The sequence below is a fragment of the Hakea prostrata genome, chromosome 5 (genome assembly GCF_041222555.1).
Source record: "Hakea prostrata isolate BN-2017 chromosome 5, UWA_Hpros_2, whole genome shotgun sequence".
In the NCBI taxonomy this organism is placed as follows: Eukaryota; Viridiplantae; Streptophyta; class Magnoliopsida; order Proteales; family Proteaceae; genus Hakea; species Hakea prostrata.
In genome coordinates, this window is record NC_142604.1 from 31,526,630 (window position 1) to 31,546,777 (window position 20,148).

At 38.9% G+C, this 20,148-nt stretch overlaps 1 pseudogene; it reads right to left on the bottom strand.

The window, feature by feature from the left end:
* Positions 1-1,441: 1,441 nt before the first annotated feature.
* Positions 1,442-5,368, bottom strand: LOC149015819 (pentatricopeptide repeat-containing protein At5g56310 pseudogene; annotated as a pseudogene).
* Between the last annotated feature and the right edge of the window lie 14,780 nt (positions 5,369-20,148).

A 20,148-nucleotide genomic window follows, 5' to 3' on the forward strand; every position in this document is an offset into this window, starting at 1 on the left:
TCACTTAAAAGGTTATGAAATCAGCATATATAAGGATACCATTTGCTCATGACTATAACTCTAGTTAAGTTATCAAAGACAATGGGAAAATGAAGGATTCTATCTGCTTGTATGCTCATTAGACTATAACTCTCGTTAAGTAGTCAAAGGCATTGGACCAATGAAGGGTCATAATAATGAAAAGAGTGTTATGGAGTCGTTCACTGTGGAATTGAAATTTACAAATCAATCTCCACTCCACAGGGACCCTATGGATGGTCTTTTTCCTAAAGAATACAAGATCACAAAGTCACATAGATAAAAATGGATTTTCACCTTATAAATGGAAACATCTCTTCTACACCCTGGAAAGCTGTAAACATATCTCCACCTTGGGAAGAGATAGAACACATCATGAAACCCAAATGCACAATGAAAGGAGTTCAGTTCGGGTTTCTTATTCCGTCACAAAACTATTAATTGAAGAACACATTTACATTAAAAATTAGATAGATCATAGGATGTGCAAACCTTAGAGATCTTCAAGTGTTGCTCTTCTTCCAGATGGTGGTTCTTACTCTATCAAACATGCTAAGATGATCCTCTCTAGAGCACAATTGGAATCCACCAAGTTAAAACTTCCTTTGATCAATGAATGAGCATATTGACTAGGCGAAGGGATCTCTACCCAAAAAAAAAATGTTGCTCTTCTTTCAGATTAGATGATCATAGGATGTGCAAACCTTAGAGATTGTCAAGCGTTGCTCTTCTTCCAGATGGTGGTTCTTACTCTTTCGAACATGCTAAGATGATCCTTTCTGGAGCACAATTGGAATCCACCAAGTTAAACCTTCGTTTGATCAATGAATGAGCATATTGATTAGGGGAAGGGATCTCTACCAAGAAGAAAAAAAAAAAGTGAAGCTCGAAATTCTGTTCAAAGCATCTCTAGCTCCTCCTCCTGTGTTAGTTATTAATAGGGAAGCAAGGTTTTCTCCCCTTAAGCCTTGTTGTCAATAGGACTTCAATTTTCTAAGGAGAAGCAAAGAATAGGGCTCCAAAGAAAATAATAGCGCTCCAACTCTATATTTACTCCAGTTAGAAGTAGGTACAACCTAGCAAAAGTCTAGAGTTGCGAGGGGCATAGAAGAACAGATAAGAGAATGGGGAGAGGAGGGTGGGGAACAAGGAGGAGTACCCACAAATACGCCCATAGCCACACATGCTCCCAAAGTAGAAACTCAATTTATTCTATTCCATCTATCTAACAATGAGGGGTTACATCATATATATATATATATATATATATATATATATATATATATATATATATATATATATATATATGTATGTATGTATCTACATAAAGATTCCTAAAATAAGACTCACTCTTTACCCAGGACACTAACTCAATTAAGCAAAACTACAGGACTTAGAAACCAGATATCCTATATAACTAACTTCTAATAGAAAACTAAACTTAATCATATATTTTCCCCAAATGATACAACAACAACAACAACCAAAAGCCTTTTCCCAACTAAATGCAATCGGCTACATGGATCCTTGCCTTCCAGTCTACTCTATCTAAGCCCGTACTAGATACAAGGCCTAAGCTATGCATATCCCTTCCCACTACTTCTTTTAAGGTTATCTTAGGTTTGCTCCTAGTTCTTCTAATTCCTTCAATCTATATTAAATCGTTTATCTGCACAAAGGCTTTTAAAGGCCTTTGTTGAAGGTTTGCATGCTACCCAATCGACTTTGTCATTTATCAACTATTCCTAATCAATTCTAATATGATCACCCCTTACCTTATCCTTTCTACTTTTGCCACCCATCCATCTTAGCATCCTCATTTAAGCAACATTGAGTTTATCTATATGATGCTTCTTAACATCTCAACACTCTACATCATACATCATAATTGGTCGTCTGACGGTCCTATAGAAATTTCCTTTAAAGTTTTAAGAGAATTCGTTGATCACATAAGATCCCAAACACAGCTCTCCAATTCATCCACTCTATCTTAATTCGACTAGACCCATGACATAAATTAGGCCAGATTCTTTTGGTCTAGTCACCTAGTCGGATTTGGGTTGGTTCAAGGAGTAGTATTTGCATCACTAGCAATCTCCATCTCAACATTTTCGATCTGCATACAAGAGAGCAGAGTTTGTTCAATAACCCTTTGGCCTGTAACTAGCAGGCTCAATATAATCAAAGCCCACTGGAACTTGTTCAGAATCAGAAACCAGCAATATGGATATTCAACTCACACCACATGAGAAAAGGGGTTGATCAAACTGAACCGCAAGTGATCAGAGGCCAAAGTTAACTATGATAAGTGAAGAACAATAAGAAACTATCTCAAATCCTGAACCAATATAAATTGCACCCAAATTGAAAGAAATGGCAATTTTTCCATATTGCAAGCTCATATGCATGATTATAGAAAATAAAGTAATAAAGTAAAGTATAAAATGACAAATAATAATTTGACAATTAAGAATTTTCCCACACCATAAGTTCACAAACCCAAAGCAAATCCCTTTTCTGGGTTGGGGGGAGGGGGTATTAATATTGGTGAAGCCAAAACTAGAATTATTTAGATCCTTCATGGCAAGAAAAAAGAAGAAGAAAAAATCCAACTTAATGCACGAACAAGCAAGAGTAAATATATTGTAGAGACAAAAATACAAGATAGCCATTCATACATATCAAAAATCTAAAAAGAAAACCCTATGATGACAATGAACTGAAGCGTTCACAGCATATGCAGACCATGAAAATTAAGGAAACAATTAAATGCCGAGGAGAAGAGGAAGAGAGACCTTACCAGAGACCTCATGTCTGAAGACAGTGATAATGAAGAAGATTAAAGGGGAAGTTGCTTCCTCGAGAACTGGATGCAAACTAAAGAGGAGTTGCTTCTTCAGGAACCGGATATCTCTTCCTTTCTGTTCATAGTTGCCTTCAGATGGAAATATTCCATACCTAGATGTCAGTAGTGTTAACGATAAGAATTATCCAGAGGCAATCTTCATTTGAATTTCAATTTTTGAATTCAAATTATCCAGGGGCAATCTATGTTTGAATTTTAATTTTGGATAAGTCTTATCCTTAACTAAGTAGCAGAAGTTTAAAGTGAAGGAGATCTTGCAGATTGCCTCATACGTTGTTGGCCCCATTGAAGACCAGAAGAAGAAGCTGCTTTGGTAGTAGGAGACTATGAAACACGGTACCATTACTTGGTGTACCAGAAAATAATTCTTGTAATTAATATTTCACATATGTCCAATTTCTACCAGTTGTTAGGAAAGATATAGGACATTAAACGTTAAGACTGGCATTACCTGCCAGTGCCAGTATCCTTGGATGAATACCCACCACTGATGAACACATGGAATCAATTTCTATCTCGAAAGACAGGTTTCCCTTTTGAACTTCTTCAGATATAAATTTGATGCCCAACTGAGAAACCATCTACCCTCAAGTTCTTATCATCCTTGTCACAGAGAGTATTTGCCTTGATACTTAGAAAACCATCAGCTATGGCCAACCTCTCACAGTGTCTACCCAATCTCAATCTGCCTCCCCTATCTCCTCCTCCAAATCCACCACTCCTACCCTGCTTGAAATGAATCTAACATTCTCAATTCTGTTTTTCAACTCCTCCAACATCGAATATATCTGTCTTGCCTCACAGTGGTTGATATCGCCGGCCATAAACTCATGCATCCTCCCATCTATTTCGATGAAACTACACCCTAGTGTGGTATGTAGTTCTTTCTCTTTGATCAACTTCCTCACCTTCATTGCATCCTTGTCCTCCCCAGTGGCAGCAAACATGTGTCCAGCCAGCTTAAAACGGTCACCCGACATTGGTTCCAGCTCAATCAATTGCCTGAACACACGTTCCCCTCTCCTCAAGTCCTTATGTGTTCTACAAGCACCCAGCAATGCACCCCATATAATTGCATTCGGCTTCTCCGGCATCGATACAATCACTTCTTCAGCTTCTGCCAACAACCCAGCTCGTCCTAACAGATCTGCCATGCATCCATAATGCTCAATCGAAGGTTTGATCCCAAATTCTCTTGACAGCCGATCAAAATAGTGACAACCAGCTTCCACACATCCAGCATGGGAGCAAGCTGACAACATGGCAACAAAGATGATGGCATTTGGATAGATACCCTCAGCAAGCATCTTGTCAAAAAGCTTGAAACATTCTTCAGCTCTCCCATGCATGGCGAAACCTGAAATCATGACTCCCCATGCAACTACATCTCTTCTGGGCATCTTCTTGAAGACTTTGTAACCACAATCAATGCTCCCACACTTGGCATACATGTCAACCAGAGCAGTACATAACCTGACACTAAGCTTGATTCCAGACCCTTTGACATACTCGTGTATCCATCTCCCTTGGTCCAATGCTCCCAACTGTGCACAGGCAGATAGCGAGCTAACCAGTGCTGACTCATTTGGTAGAGTATCAGACAAAACCATCTGCCAAAAGACACCCAAAGCCTCCCCATGCATACCATTCTGCACAAACCCTGATATCATCGCACTCCAAGAAGCATCATCCTTCACAGATATTCTCTCGAACACCTGTCTGGCATTCTCCACGCAACCATGTCTCATGTACCCAGTTACCATTGAATTCATGACAAGCGTATTCTCATTCCGATTAGAGTCAGAGAATTCTAGTAGAACCCCCTCTGCCGAACACAGATCATTCGCAATCGCGTACATGTGAATCAGAGAGCTGTGAATATGAGTAGTTTCAGGTGATGGTTTTAGTCCAGCCTTGACTATCTGACAATGCACTTGTCTACCTTCAAAAAGCGAACTAGTCTTAGAACAGGCCTTCAGAACAAATGTATAAGTATGATTATCAGGAACCACGCCATCTGATAACATTCCATGGTAGAGGATAACTGAATCAAATGGGTACTTACCCAGTGTTAAACATCTAATCATGTTGTTGTATATAAAGGTATTTGGTGAATTAATGGATTTGAAAACAGATAAGGCATAGGGGATGAGAGGTAGTAGAGCATAGGACTCGATGAGCTTTACGGTGGCGGTTGGGTGGCGATTGAGAAGTCCAGAAACTATCAATTGGGCGTGTAATTGTTGGGTTTCTTGGAGATTCTGGTTTGATTTCTGGGCTAAGAAGACATCGGCAGGAATTCTTACAGTTGTGGTGATGGGATTTTCATTGGAGGATATTTGATAAGGTTTGAGAAGAGATGGAAGTGGAGGACTTGTCATGTTAGTACCGTTACACAGATTACCAGACATTCAAACCATTTATTCGAACAGGCGGTACTAGTAAAATGCCAGCTTGGATCGGGTTCGGTTGGATTTGACAAACTTTTAGAAATGCAACTGTACAAGTTTGACCCGCCCTCTCCCTCCCCAAGCCTAAATAGGGTGTGGACTCAAGATTTTGGCCCAAAGGGGTTGTAGGGCAAAATATTTTGGCCCTGAGTTAGGGTCATGGGAAGCCGAGCCCAATTCATACCTGATTTCTAACTCTAATTTTGACCCTGATTTTGGCCACAATTTTGATTTGATTCTGACCTTGATAATGATTTTGGTTTTGGCTTATCCTGACCTTTATTTGACCCTAATATTGGTAATGATTTTGTCCAGTACCCTAATTTGGAACTTTAACCCTAACTTAAAAATGGATCTAATCCTAATATTGACCCTCATCTTAACTTTGATCCAAGTCCTAATTTTGACCCTAAGTCATTTTGATCCAATGAGTCCACTTCGTTATATTATTTTTTATTTGTTTTGTTGTAATCATTTAGTAAAATAAATGACTAATTGTTTTTATCATTATTTTTAACATAAAAACAAACTAAGTCATTTATTACATCTTATATTTTTATTTGAAAATTTTTATGTAAATAATTGTTGATTTACTTAAAATCAAAATTCTAATACGACTTAATTAGGGTGTTTTAGAATCAAAACTCTGATTAAACTAGGGTATATTTTAAAGGACCTAAGTTCAAGGTCAAAAATCGTTACTCTTAAGCTAAAACATATATGATCAAAATTCTAATGAAACTATTATAGGTATTTTTTAATGATCAAAATACAAAACAAATTTAACTTAGGACTTGCAATAACCCCCATATTCATAACCTGAAACCTAAATTGTAGGTCCGAGTACTCAAAGCTCTAGCAGGAAAGAGTTGTGGGCCATCTAGATTGAAGACCATGTTTTGGTTCCATAACACATAGATCTGGATATTGTTGATGCAAAACCTACCTTACTAGGAACCGAAAGAAGATCCAGTCGAAACCTAGATGGATATCCAGTGCGAGAAAGGTTGAGTTGGAAGATGCCCATAAGCGAGGTAAGAGTCCTCCACATATTGTTTAAGGTTGTAGTGGTGCTAGGGATCAACAGGAAGTGCAAACTGCCCAAGTATTGAAAAGTACTAGGAGTGGTTTCTTAAGGCGGTTGATTGGCCAAGCAACTACCAACCCTGAAGGTCGATTGAAAATTTCCGCTGAAAAACCTTATTTTGCCCCTGGCACCGTATTTAAAGCATTCAACGACCTATTGCCGTGGACTGAGTGGAAGTGGAGGCAAAGAACACGTGGTTGGTGGAAGGGAACCTATTTTCGTGGAGAATCTTCCAAACTCTCTTTGACTTTTGGATCTAAAAAGGGGTAAGTTTAACCACTCTCCTAATATAATGAATTTTGTCTTATTAGAGAGTAGTTATTCCTCCTCTAGTTTTGTTGTGGTGGTTTGGATGAATTTATTTCCTTCCATCTGATCTCGATTAGATCACACCAAGAAGGATGGTTTTTATATCTGATCAATGGTGGAACTTATAAAAGAAGATGATGTAGATCTAAATTTCTCCCTTCTAAGATTTGTTGTTTAAGTGACCTGCCTGGAGTTCTAAGAACATAGTTTAGACTTGGATTCACCCAAAATTAGATCGAGGATGGGTGATCAAAAATCTGAATTTTAGACTTGGAATTCTGCAAGAGAATGGAGCAGTCGCTTAGGGCGGTTGATCAACTTAACCAATCACCTTAACCAAAGATTGTGTTGAAGCTGTCTTTGCCCAGTTTGAATCTCAATCTCTAATGTGACTTTGTAATCTTAATCTAGGGGTTTGTTGGGGTAGTTGCTTGAGAGATCTAGCATGTTCTTCAATACTTTTTTCGCTAAGTCATGTAAGGACACAATTGTATGTGTAACTGAATAGCTTATTATGATAATTTGATATTTGTTCCAAGCATGTTAGTGACTTTATATCTTGTTGTAGTTGTTGTCTTGTTTGTTACTCAATGATTATGAGTTGTGATTAATGATTATTGCTCTTTACTTCTTTCATGGAATGTTGTTGAGTGATGTGACTATGGTTTTGGGAATATTTGGGTACTCCTAGCTTGGGATATCAGGGGTTGTGGTATAGGACACTGTCCTCTAATGCCCCCAACACAATCATAGTTGTTGTCCTTCATGACTAGGAGGTCTTGATACATAGTTAGGAACCCATTCATGCTACTACCCTTTCGACTGGGGTATTTAACCCATGATGGCAGTGATGTGATTCTGTGTTATTCAATAGAGGTAACTAGTCCATGAGGAAATACCGTCACATCCCCCCAGTTGGTACCCTATCTATAATACCTGGAGGTGTGATCCACAACCCTGAAGATCAAGTCTCAACAATCATCCTCCCAAATAGCACAATAGTATAATCAAGAGCAATAACAAATCATTGTATTAATGTAATTAAAAGAATAATCAATGAATGGAATGGATCTCAAAAGGATCTCAAAACATAATCAGAGTGTGGAAAGATGATACCAATATAATCAGAGTAAAAGAGTTAAGTGCAAATAAACTCTAAAATTAGTGCGGAAGGATAGATCGAATCTAATGTCTTACAACCGAAAGAAGTCAAAGAAGTCTAAACGTTAATCTAAGTACTAATCATAATAAGTTTCCTTGTCCATAAGATAATGTCTAAATTCGCAGATCTCTATCTCTCGCATGGGATATTCCAGCTCTAGGATCAAACTAATCCTCGTACGCACAGTCATCACATGGATATGCTTCATCATGATGTTCGTGATCGCTAAAATCTTGAAGATAGTACGGATCACTCGCCGTGGTCTCGTAATCCTGCATCTCGGTGACATCAAAAGAACTCAGCAAGTAGTTCAAGTACAAATGACCATTAGAAACAATATTCAAGAAAAAAGCATGATGCAATAAGATATGAGACAATGTGCAAGTATGCATCTAACTCTAACATATAATAGTCTTTAATGGCGAACACACATTAAGATAGAATACCATACTCCTCTGGGTGGTCTCAGTCACTCTCCCTCAACAAGAGACATCTATGGGTTCTCCACGGCTGTTGGGTCAAGGCATCTTCCTCAAACTATCACCATGGCTGGGGTTTAGGTCACTATTCTCTCACTCCACCATTGTTATGAGTATTGGCGTGTGTCAGGGTTATACCTAGCCTAATGCACATCATCTACTAAGTCACATCCACGTTAGGGTCGGATACTTCCCTTTCTTGCTTCTTGCAATCCGTTCTCATATCTTTCCCCCTACAGTTGTCGTCTCCTTCTCGGACTAGTTTAACTCTTAACCCTATTGGTCATCCACATATAATAAACGGGAAGCTCTTGTTCCCCTCAGCTTCTCACATTCTTGGGTGCCCATGAGCCCAAGTTTATTATTGTTGACTCTACCAATGAATGGCCCCCACAACAATGTTGCATGTCCCCTCATGCTTATCGCATCATTGAGCGCCCGCCAACCAAATATAGCTACCATGGGTCACTTGGCCTCAATACCCACGCTGATGGGGTGCGATATGACGGAATCTCCTAGCCAAACACTTCTAGAAAAATCCTAGGTATGTCAACCAGTAATTATGGAAAGCACAAAGGGGCACCATAGGAAAATGTCCCATACCACATCCATTGATGTCTCAAGACAGAAACACCATAAGGGCATTCTACATTCCACAACCACAACTTAGGCAATCACATCATAGTATGATTCCAATATAACATCATATCATGATTCATTCACATTCATAACAAATATGCATATCATGTCACATCCTCCCAGCCGGTACCCTATCTGGCATACCCGAGAGTGTGATCCACAGCCCGAAGATCAGGTATCGAGAAATCAACCTCCCACATAAACAATAACATAATCATGAACAATAATAATCGAAGTGCGAAAGATAAACCATAGATCCAAATAAGGAAAGAATGAATCGTAAATAAATCAGAGTACTAAATATAATCAGAGTGTCTAAATCAGATAAGTAAAGTGAGGCGAAATCCCACTCTACAACCAGCGGAAAAGTAGTTCTAAAAGAGAATAAACAGGATAGGATCTAATCCCAATAGCAGGTACAATAGGTAACTAAATCGTTCTCAATCTTATAGACAATATCCCTATAAGTATAAATCTCATAAACGGCACAAGGGCGCTTCCACTCTATGGTCGGACTAAGCATCGTACGGAGCATAACCACTGGCGGGATCTTCAGTGTAATTGTCGTAACCGCAATCACCTTCCTGGAGATATGCCTCTTCTCCTTGCGCTTCTTCATACGAGCCGTCATGATATTCAGAACCTGTAGAATAGTCTAACAAACATTGTACAATAAAGGAATGAGTCTCAAAGAAACTCAGTAAGGCAGTTAAATCCAAAATAACATAAATGGCAGGATTACAAAACAAACATAGATGCAATATGGTATGAGACAAACAATGAATGTATGAATCTAACTCTATATATGCTGGTCTCTATTGGCAGACATGCTTTAAGTCATAGCACCGTACTTCTTTAGGAAAGTCTCAATCACTCATCATCAGTTGGTAATGGGTCCGGCATCCCTCGGGACATTCCATGGCTGGGGGTATAGGTCACCACTCTCTCACATCACCATTGGTCTAAGTACCGGCGCATGTTAGGGTTAAGCCTAGCCAAATGCAAGTCTTCTACTTAGTTACATCAAGTCAGATTCAGATACGTCCATTCCTCGTCCCTGACGATCCTTTCCGGTATCCTTCACACTAGAGTCCTCATAGTCCCTGACTACGGACTCATCAACCCTATTGGTTATCCACATATGGTAAACGGGAAGCTCTCACGTCCCCTCACGGGTTGGTTACCGGTCTTGAGCGCCCGTGAGCCCAAGTCTAACCATATGCAACCCTACCAATAAATGGCCCCCACAATGTGATTCCTGTCCTCTCACGGGTTGGTTACCGGTCTTGAGCGCCCATGAATCCCCATTGCTACCACGAGTCGTTCGGTCTCAATACCCCTCCGATTAGGGTCTGACATAACGGGACATCCTAGCCCAACACTACTAGACAGTCCTAGATATGTCATCCAACAGTTTAGGAAGGTGTCCAGAGGGCATCTCCGGAAACATCCCATAATATTCCCGTAGTAGTCCAAGGACAGAAGTGTCAAAAGGACACCTCTCCTTTCCAAACCATACTTAAGCATACACAAGCATCAATTCATAACATCACATATATGGTAACTTCATATATGGAAAGAAATCAATAATTACAATCAACTTGTATATAACTGGTAAGTAAATCATACATGAGTCAATTCAATATAAATAAGTAATGCTACTGATATCAAGACAGTACCACAGTAGTATAACATTATAAGAATCTAATTAAAGAAATAAATTAATAAGATTCAAATATAGAAACTAAGATATGCAATTTATGTTGTTAAAGAAGTAACCATCCTTACCTTTTATAACTTGCAAAGGAATCCTAAGAAATCAAGTAAGATCTTGACAAACTTGAGAAGAAGGTCCTAAACAAGTGTATACAACATATTAGGAAAGATCCCTAACAGAAAAGATACCAAAACATCCAAAACAGACCAATTCTGGAGTTGCTGTACTCATTGGTCGATTGGATTGGTCTACTACCCCAGTCGACCAATCAGTCGACCAATGAAGACAGTAGCCTACAAAATCAGAGTTTTAAGATATAAAATCCGAATTTGGTGGTTTAAAAAGGGTACTAATCAAGGGGTAAACTACATTAGTAGTATCCTAACATATAGGGGACCTCAAAACACTAATCGAATCAAGTCTTCAAGATACAAATTAGGAAACAAAAAGTTACCATAATTAGATCAATCATGGTTCTTGAAGAATTCAAGATAGAAATCATAGACAAGAACAATAGGAGAATGAATCATTGATTCAGATAAAGATATCATGGAAGGCATACTTAGATCTTCAAGAAAATAGACCTAAGAGCATAAATCTAAATAAGGAAACAAAACCTACCATATATGTAACTATCATGATTCATGAAGAAAGCATGGTATGGTAGAAGAGAAACAACTAGAGATTGATAGATCATGGATCATGAAAAGAAAACACAGCAATTGACTACTAACATGATCAATATAGTAGATCTAAGAAGATCAGAATTCAAATCAAAAGATAAACAAAGACAAGATGATGATTTGATCATGATTCCTTCAAAAGCTTACAATGATCATGGTTAAGATCATTGCATTAGCCATTAATCCTTAGGAAGAACATGAGAGACAAGTCCAGAGATGTTTGCAACAGAGAATGCAGCATCTCCTCTACTGTCTCAACTCAAAAAGGAAAGAAAAACAGAGATGGAGAAGAAGAAGAGAGTGTAGACATACCTTTGATGCAAAAGGAAGAGTTTTGACGAAGATCTGTCAAGAAAAACACCAAGGACGCAAGGGAGATGACTTGCAGAGGTCTTTGGTTCGTTCCAAAGAGTTTGGAGGCAGAAAATACGAAGTAGACTCGAGATGGACTTAAATAGAGCAAGCAAAACCTAATTGCCAAAGACAAAACCCATTGGTCGAGTGGATTGGTCGACTGGTCCAGTCGACCAATCAGTCGACCAATCAGTTCAGCAACTCCTAAACAGGGAATTGAAGACCCAGATCAAATCCAATCCTAAAGGGGTTTTGCACACATATCAAGTGACTTACCTAATAGGTAGAAATGCCTTCAAACCATGATAGAAAGCACTCCAAGTCCATCAACTAATCCGATCTTCATCAAGATTCAGTTTCCATAAATAGAACCTCATCATCAACTCTCATGGATTCAAAGCCAGACACCATGTCCTCCACTGGGATGGTCCAAAGCTGACTTCTTACTTTACTTCGGGTCACTGGACCTACAAATAACAAGGTTTCCGGGTCAAGGTTAGGGCTGGGTTTTACATATCATATAATCAATAACATGCTGAAATTATAGAGGCATATCTATCATGAACAAGTCCTACAAACAATAAATATGATCATGCTCTCAAAATAGAAAGTAAATCATGCTATTTGTAAGTGAACGTCCTTACTTGTTATCGTCTCGTAACCTTTGCAAAGTAGACCAAAAAGTAGGTTCATACTTGCCAAAGAAACCCTAATCATACGATGATTAAACATTATGAAAAATCCCTAAGGTTCGAAGATGAACAAAGGCCAAAACAGGGCAACTTGCTGTTATTGTACCCATTGGTCACTTGGCTTGGTCGCTTAGTAAGATTTAGGCATCAATCATGGTCCACAAAGCAAAAACCTAATGAATCCAAATATAGGTTTCATCTGAAATCAATCCATAGATTCATGGATAGACTAGAGTGAACGGGGATTCACTCTAGGACTAAGAAAATAATAGATTAAGGTCTGAAAATAACTTAGAAATAGATCTAGCATGTGGGAAGCAAACTAATCAAAAAGAATACAATCATAAAGAGTCATGCTAGGCTTTAACCGATATCATAATGTGAAGTTCACAAAAGAACTAGAGTGAATGGGGATTCACTCTAAAACTATGAGAATAGAAGAATAGGCCATTACAACAACTTAAGGCCTTCTCCAAACTCTCAACAATGGGTAGAATCAATAAGAGAATGTAGATCTAGAAGAAAGAGTGTGATAGCTAACCTTGAAGAAGAAGATTTAACGAGTGAAAAACTGCACGGATACTTGGAAATCTTTCTTGGTCTTGGAAGAGAGCTATAGGGTTCTTTTGGCGTTCTTTGACAGACTTATGACACAATAACACGAATTAGAACGAAAATTTATTATATAGGGCTTCGGAAACCTAATTCCCAAAAAGTGTGCCTTGGTAATGGTTGGTCGCCTCGGGACGACCAAGGCAATCAACCAACCTGTACCACTTTTGGTCAAAAGTGTATTTTGGTCATCCAAAGGTCCTAACTTCATCTTGGGTCATTTTCCAAATTATAGGAGGGTCTTACTTGGTTTTCTAAGACCTTCCAATTGTGTTATCACTGTACTCTTGGTCCACCTACAAAGTCTGTGACATCCACCCAGCCGGTACCCTAACTACGATACTCAAGTGTGTGTTCCACAGCCTCGAAGATCAGTTCATGACAATCATCCTCTCACATTCACAATAATATAATCAAGAACAAGACTAAATCAATGTATAAATATTATTAATGAAGTAATCAAAGAATGGTTCTTAGAAAGCTTACAAATCTAGAATCAGAGTGTGGAAATATGATACCAAAAGAATAATTAGAGTATAAAGTATAGCGGAAAATCACTCTATAGATCAAATGCGGAAGAGTAGATAAAAACTTTAAGGTAGATCTAAAGCATAAACTATTACAATCAAAACAACTAAGAATAAGAATAAGATTTAGTCTATAGGTCTCATCCAATTTAAATAAAATATGCCTAAACTCAAAGACTTCAGTATCCCAATGCTAGTGCACTAGCTCCAGAGCATGGCTAATCCTGGTATGCTCCACCATCACACTGGAAGTCTTCACCATCGTAGACATAAGAGCCAGTACCTTGGGAACCATATAAGTCATCCGGCACAGTCTCGTAGTCTTGTTTCTCGAAGTCATCAGTACCTATAGTAAGATCTAACAGGTGAGTTCCAAAGAACTCAGCAAGTAGTTCATTCACAAATAACAATTACAATGATTGCAGAACAATCATGATGTAATATGATATGAAATATGATGCAAGTATGCTACTAACTCTATATATGCTAGTCTCTAGTGGCAGACATGCTTTAAGATAGAACACCATACTCCTCTGGGTGGGTCTCAAATCACTCTCCCTCAACCATCTCGGTATCTTGGGTACTCTGGTGGTAATTGGGTCAAGGCATCCCTCCCGGACATTCCATGGCTGGGGTTTAGGTCAACACTATCGCTCACCACCATTGGTATGAGTATTGGCGCATGTCAAGGTTAAACTTAGCCCAATGCAAGTCATCTACTTAGTTATATCAACTTAGGGTTGGATACTTCCCTTCCGTGCACTAGATAGTCCATTCCGGTATCATAACCTCCCTTCCATGCCTAGGTAGTTTCATTCCAGTACCTTTCCCCAGAATCATTGTATCCTATGGCTCCAACCAACTCGGACTATGGACTCTTAACCCTATTGATCATCCACAAATAATAAACGGGATGCTCTCATGTCCTCTCATAGGTTGGTTACCGGTCTTGAGCGCCCATGAGCCCAAGTTTATTGAATGCAACCTTGCCAATCCCCTCACAATGTGACCTGTCCTCTCACGGGTTGATTACATGTCTTGAGCACCCACAAATCCCCATTGTTGCCACGAGTCACTCGGTCTCAATTCCCCTCCGATAGGGTTTGATATAATAGGGTTTTCTTAGCCAAACATTGCTAGACATGCCCTAGGTATGTCAACCAGTAATCAAGGAAAGCGCCAAAGGGGACCATAAGAAAGCGTCCCATACCACCTCCACTGGTGTCCAAAGACAGTAACGCCAAAAGGGCATTCCCCATTCCGCGGTCACAACTTATGCAATCACATCAAAATCCAATCATTCATATTCATAATAGATAAACAATTCACATAAGCAACATCCAATCATGCATACCCATAATGGATAGATAATTCACATAAGTAATATCCTACTGTAGTTACAGAGTTACAACAGTGATTCAATTATAAACAAGTTTTAAGAATAGTAATAATATCATGCATATCAATTCTAACATGAGTAAGAATGTAAACTAGGTATTTGCAAGCGAACATCCTTACCTTAACTTGATTCAAAAACTCTGGAGAACAGATAAGAAGGTAGGTCCAAAGTTACCAAAGAAACCCTAAACAAACATAGGATAAGAATTAGGAACAAACCCCCAAGGATTGGAGATCAAACAGACCAAAATAGTGAAAATATGCTGTCACTGCCAAGCTTGGTCGCTTCTAGTTGGTCGCTTAAACCGACCAAGGCTCAAGCTACCAAGGCTGTGCTGTACGGACAGAAAACCCTAGTTTTGGTCGGAAACTTATCTTCCGGGATTCGAAACACTTCGAAATTAAAAGGGAAGATTACTAACTATAAAAGAAGACTATCTAGCATGGTCTAAACATCTCATCTGGTCAATGGAAAAGAAATCCAATCAAATCATAAAATAGGCTTTTACCGATATCAGTCTGTGGATTTCACGGAGAGACTAGAGAGAATGATATTCACTCTAGGAAAGAGGGAATAATAGATCATGGTCAAAAACTATCATAGTAATAGATCTAACATGATGTGGAAATCAAAATCTCTGAATGAATATACATTCATGAAGGCTACACAAGACTTCCTTTCAAAACATCCTGTGTAGTTCACGGGAGTAATAGAGTGAATGGGGATTCACTCTAAGACTATGAGGGTTGAAGGAAAGCTCGTAGCAATGGCATCAGACTTTCCTCATAATCACAAAGATGGGTAGTAACAAAAGAGAGAGTAGATTAGAGAGAGTGAGAGCAATTACTAACCTTGAAGAAGAAGATTCGACGGAAGAACTTTAGCGAATGCTTGAGGATCTTCCAAAGCTTCGATGAGAGTGCTAAGAGGGTCTTCCCATGTTCTCCGACAGCTTTAGAACATAATGGGACGAATTAGAGCGAAAATATATTATATAGGGCTTCGAAGTCCCAAAAATCCAAGGAGTGATCAAACTGTCCCTGTCACCTTTGGTCGCTTTAAGCGACCAAGCCTAATCGACCAAGGTGGACAACAAGGTTAGAAATTGGATTTTGGTCTCCGAAAGCCATAAACTCCACTGGGTCCTTTTCTAACTTACAAAGGGTCTTACCTAGCATTGTAGGACCTTTCCAAAGTTGTCAAACTAGGACTCAAATTCGTCATACATGCTCAACACAGACAAGCTGCAAACTTCATCTCAAAATCAGTTAGGGTTTCCATAGAAGAAACTCCATCATCAATCTCCATTGGCTCAGGATTAGACTCAATGGGTTCAACTGAGATGGCCCACAATTGTCTTCTACCTTCACTTCGGGTCTTCGGACCTACAATATAGATTTCTGGGTTAGGACTTGGGCTGGATCTCACATTCTCCCCCCCCCCCCCCATCCTTAAAAGAAATTTCGTCCTTGAAATTGAGAGCATACCTTGTCTTCCAAAGAGATGGGGATACTTCTTTTACATCTCTTCTTCTTCTCCCAAGAAGCTTCTTCGAGGCTTGATTCTTCCACCAAATCTTTACTAAGGGACTGGTCCGATTCTGCAATTGCTTGTTCTTCTTGTCTAGGATCTCAGCTGGTTCTTCATTATAGGAAAGATCAGCACTAAGACCTTCAGGTTCTCGCTGTAGTAGATGTTCCGGATTCTTTATACACTACCGTAGCATTGATATATGGAAAACATCATGAACTCCAGCAAGAGATGGAGGTAAGGCTCAGCGGTATGCAACAGATCCAACCTTCTCAATGATATCATAAGGTCCGATGTACCGAGGACTAAGCTTTCCTTTAACATTGAATCTCATTACACCTTTCATAGGTGATACCTTTAGAAATGCTTTCTCCCCAACTTGAAATTCCAGATCGGTCCTTCTCTTGTCCGCATAAGATTTATGTCTTGATTGAGCCGACTGATCCTTTCTCTAATCATGTCCGCGATTGCACTTGTAGCTTAGATCATTTCCAGACCTTACACTTTTCTCTCACTAGTCTCAGTCCAATACAGTGGTGTCCTACAAGTGTTTCCATACAAAGCTTTGAATGGAGCCATGCCTATTGTTGACTGAAAACTGTTGTTGTAGGCAAACTCAACCAAAGCTAAGTGTTCATCCCAATTTCCACCCATATCCACAATGCAAGATCTAAGCATATCTTCCAAAATCTAGATTGCCTGCTCAGATTGTTCATCAGTCTATGAATGATGAGCAGTACTCAAATTTAAATGGGTTCTTGTCACATCCCCCCTGCCGGTACCCTACCTGGAGGTGTGATCCACAGCCCCAAAGATCAAGTTTAGGGCTTTCATATCCCACATAGTACAATAATATAATCAAGAGCAAGAAAAAATTATTGTATTAAAGTAAATTAAGAAACAATCAAGTATGGATCTCAGAAGGATTACAAAAAGAATATCAGAGTGTGGAATAAAAGATACCTATCAAAGAGATAACTGTAGAGAATAGCGGAAAATAACTCTACAAGCTAAAGCGGAAGGTAGATCAAATCTAAGGTATTACAAATAAAAGAAAAAGAAAGGAAACTAAGAATCATTCTAAAGCTAAACAAAAGAGTAATGCTTCAAGATCCAGCTAATTTTGGTATGCTCCGTCATCACACGGATATGCTTCATTGGATTGCTCGTAGTCGCCAACATCTTGGAAACCATACGAGTCACACACCCTGGCCTCGTAGTTTGGGATCTCGTAGTCGCTAGTACCTGCAACACAATCTAAAGAAAACATGTTCCCCAAAGGGTGAGCTCAAAAGAACTCAGCAAGCAGTTCAAACACAATTAACAATTATAAACAATCACAATCTCAAGAACAAGATCAAGGCATGAATGCAAATGATATAAGACAGTATGCAAGTATACTTCTAACTGTATATATGCTGGTCTCTATTGGCAGACACGCTTTAAGATAAATCACCATACTCTGCTGGGTAGGTCTCAAATCACTCTCCCTCAACCTTCCTGGTCTATTGGGTTCTCTGTTGGTAATTGGGTCAAGGCATCTGTTAATACAACCTAGGGGGGTGATTAGGTTGTATCTAGTGGATTATCCCAAATTCTCGGTTTAATTTCAATTTCAAAGTAAATTGAATATTTAAATGAAATTTAATACTATCAAGCAATTCCAACACTAGAATTTTTAGTGGTTCAACTTTACAAGTCTACGTCCATTCCTCTCTTGGCCTCAAGAGAGTATTCCACTAATGAATCTCTTTCAATACAATGGGTAGAGAATCAAACCCTTACACTCTTTGTTCCAGGGAAAGAGTACCCTTTACAATCTTTGTTAATCAAATAGGGCAAGAGAACCCTTTGCAATCTTTGTTAACGGGCAAGAGCACCCAATGCAAATTCTAATCAATCTAGACTAGAATTCAACAACCAATACAAGTATAAGACGTGATGGATATTACCTAACAAGGAGTGTGACACTTTACCCCTTGTGTGAGTGTGATGCGATGAATGAATGCTTCAATAAAGACAATGCATCAATGAGAAGTCCCCATAACCTTCAATAACTCCAAGCTTGACTTCAAGAAGTTTGCTTGATAACTTTGGAATGATCTTCAAAGTTGGGTGGATTTGGTGAGCTAGTAATCAATGCAAGATCACTTCTGTAATTGCTTTTTCACTTGAGAAGGAGTAATAGCTTTGTTGGCAAGATTAAACCCCTCAAATGGGGGTGGTTGGGCTTATAAAGAAGTCCCACAATTGCTTGGCCCAACCTCCCAACGGATATAAAATTTCAATGAAATTTTACTCTAGACGGTCGTCCGTCTCAACAAACTAGCCGTTAAAAAGTAGCCGTTTGAATTAAGTCAGTGCCAGACGGAAATTCCATCTGGCTTACTGTGTTTAAAACATAGTCAATGAAACTAGACGGTCGACCTTCTGGTGCACAGATGCTGAATTATATTTGGGGCTTGGACTTGGCTTGGGTTTTTGGACTTTTTGGTCAACCCTAAGCTTTATACACCTCACTAACATGTCCTAGGTAACTCTAGTGACAGGAGTTACATATTATACATGAATTTACATATGCGTGTATGCGAGAGTGTCCTAAGCCCTAATTCAACCTAAGTCTTGATCTTCGACTTGATCTTGTGCAACGGTCTTAATACTCATCTTGACTTTGGTTCTTAGTCCAAGATAGCTTGTCTTGAGCTTGAGCTTGAGTATCCGGTAAATCTTTTGTCCGATCGCATTGCATTGAGATCCGCTTAAGTGATGAGCTGGATAATACACAACTTAAGGGAATCATTAGTATATTGTGTTTGTCATCATCAAAACTGATTGGAGGCCGATGTGGCAAATGCTGACATGGCATTTCCCAACAATCTCCCCCTTTTTGATGATGACAAACATATAAGTGATAACATGATAGAAAAGCTTAAAAACTATCATTTATGCACTTGGATAATCATATAGCCATGAAGTATACTAATTACGCCCATACCTTGGAACATTTCATAAATCATCATGTGAGTCTCATATGACATATGCATTAATATGTTTCCAAACTTCATGCTATTAAGGTTTACAGTCTAAAGAGAATTATAATTGACTGTAATATTATTTCTCCCCCTTTGTCATTACCAAAAAGGAGAAGAAAGCATGACATGCTCCCCCTAAATATGAGCTCCTCTTGCACTAAGAACAAGACGAAATAGAGAAGAGAACCATAAACTTGCATTCCATATCAACCAAGTCATTTACATTAATAATATCAAAAGACTTGTGTAAAGACAAGTGTTCAATATAAAGAGAGATACAAGAACTATCCAAAACTCATAACATGAAGTAAAAGTTCTTCAACTGAAGCTAGTCTTCATCTTCACTTCCATCCTCCTCATATCCAAAACTCAAAACATGAAGTAAAAGTTCTTCAACTGAAGCTAGTCTTCATCTTCACTTCCATCCTCCTCATCACCACTACCACCTTCGCTACCACTGCAACTTGCTTCAAGGTCTTCTTCATCTTCTCTTTCCTCATCCTCATCTTCCGCTTCATCGCCTTCCGCATCTTCAACTTTTGGAGACGGCATAGGAGGAATCTTGAGATGAGACATCATTGTGGTATGATGA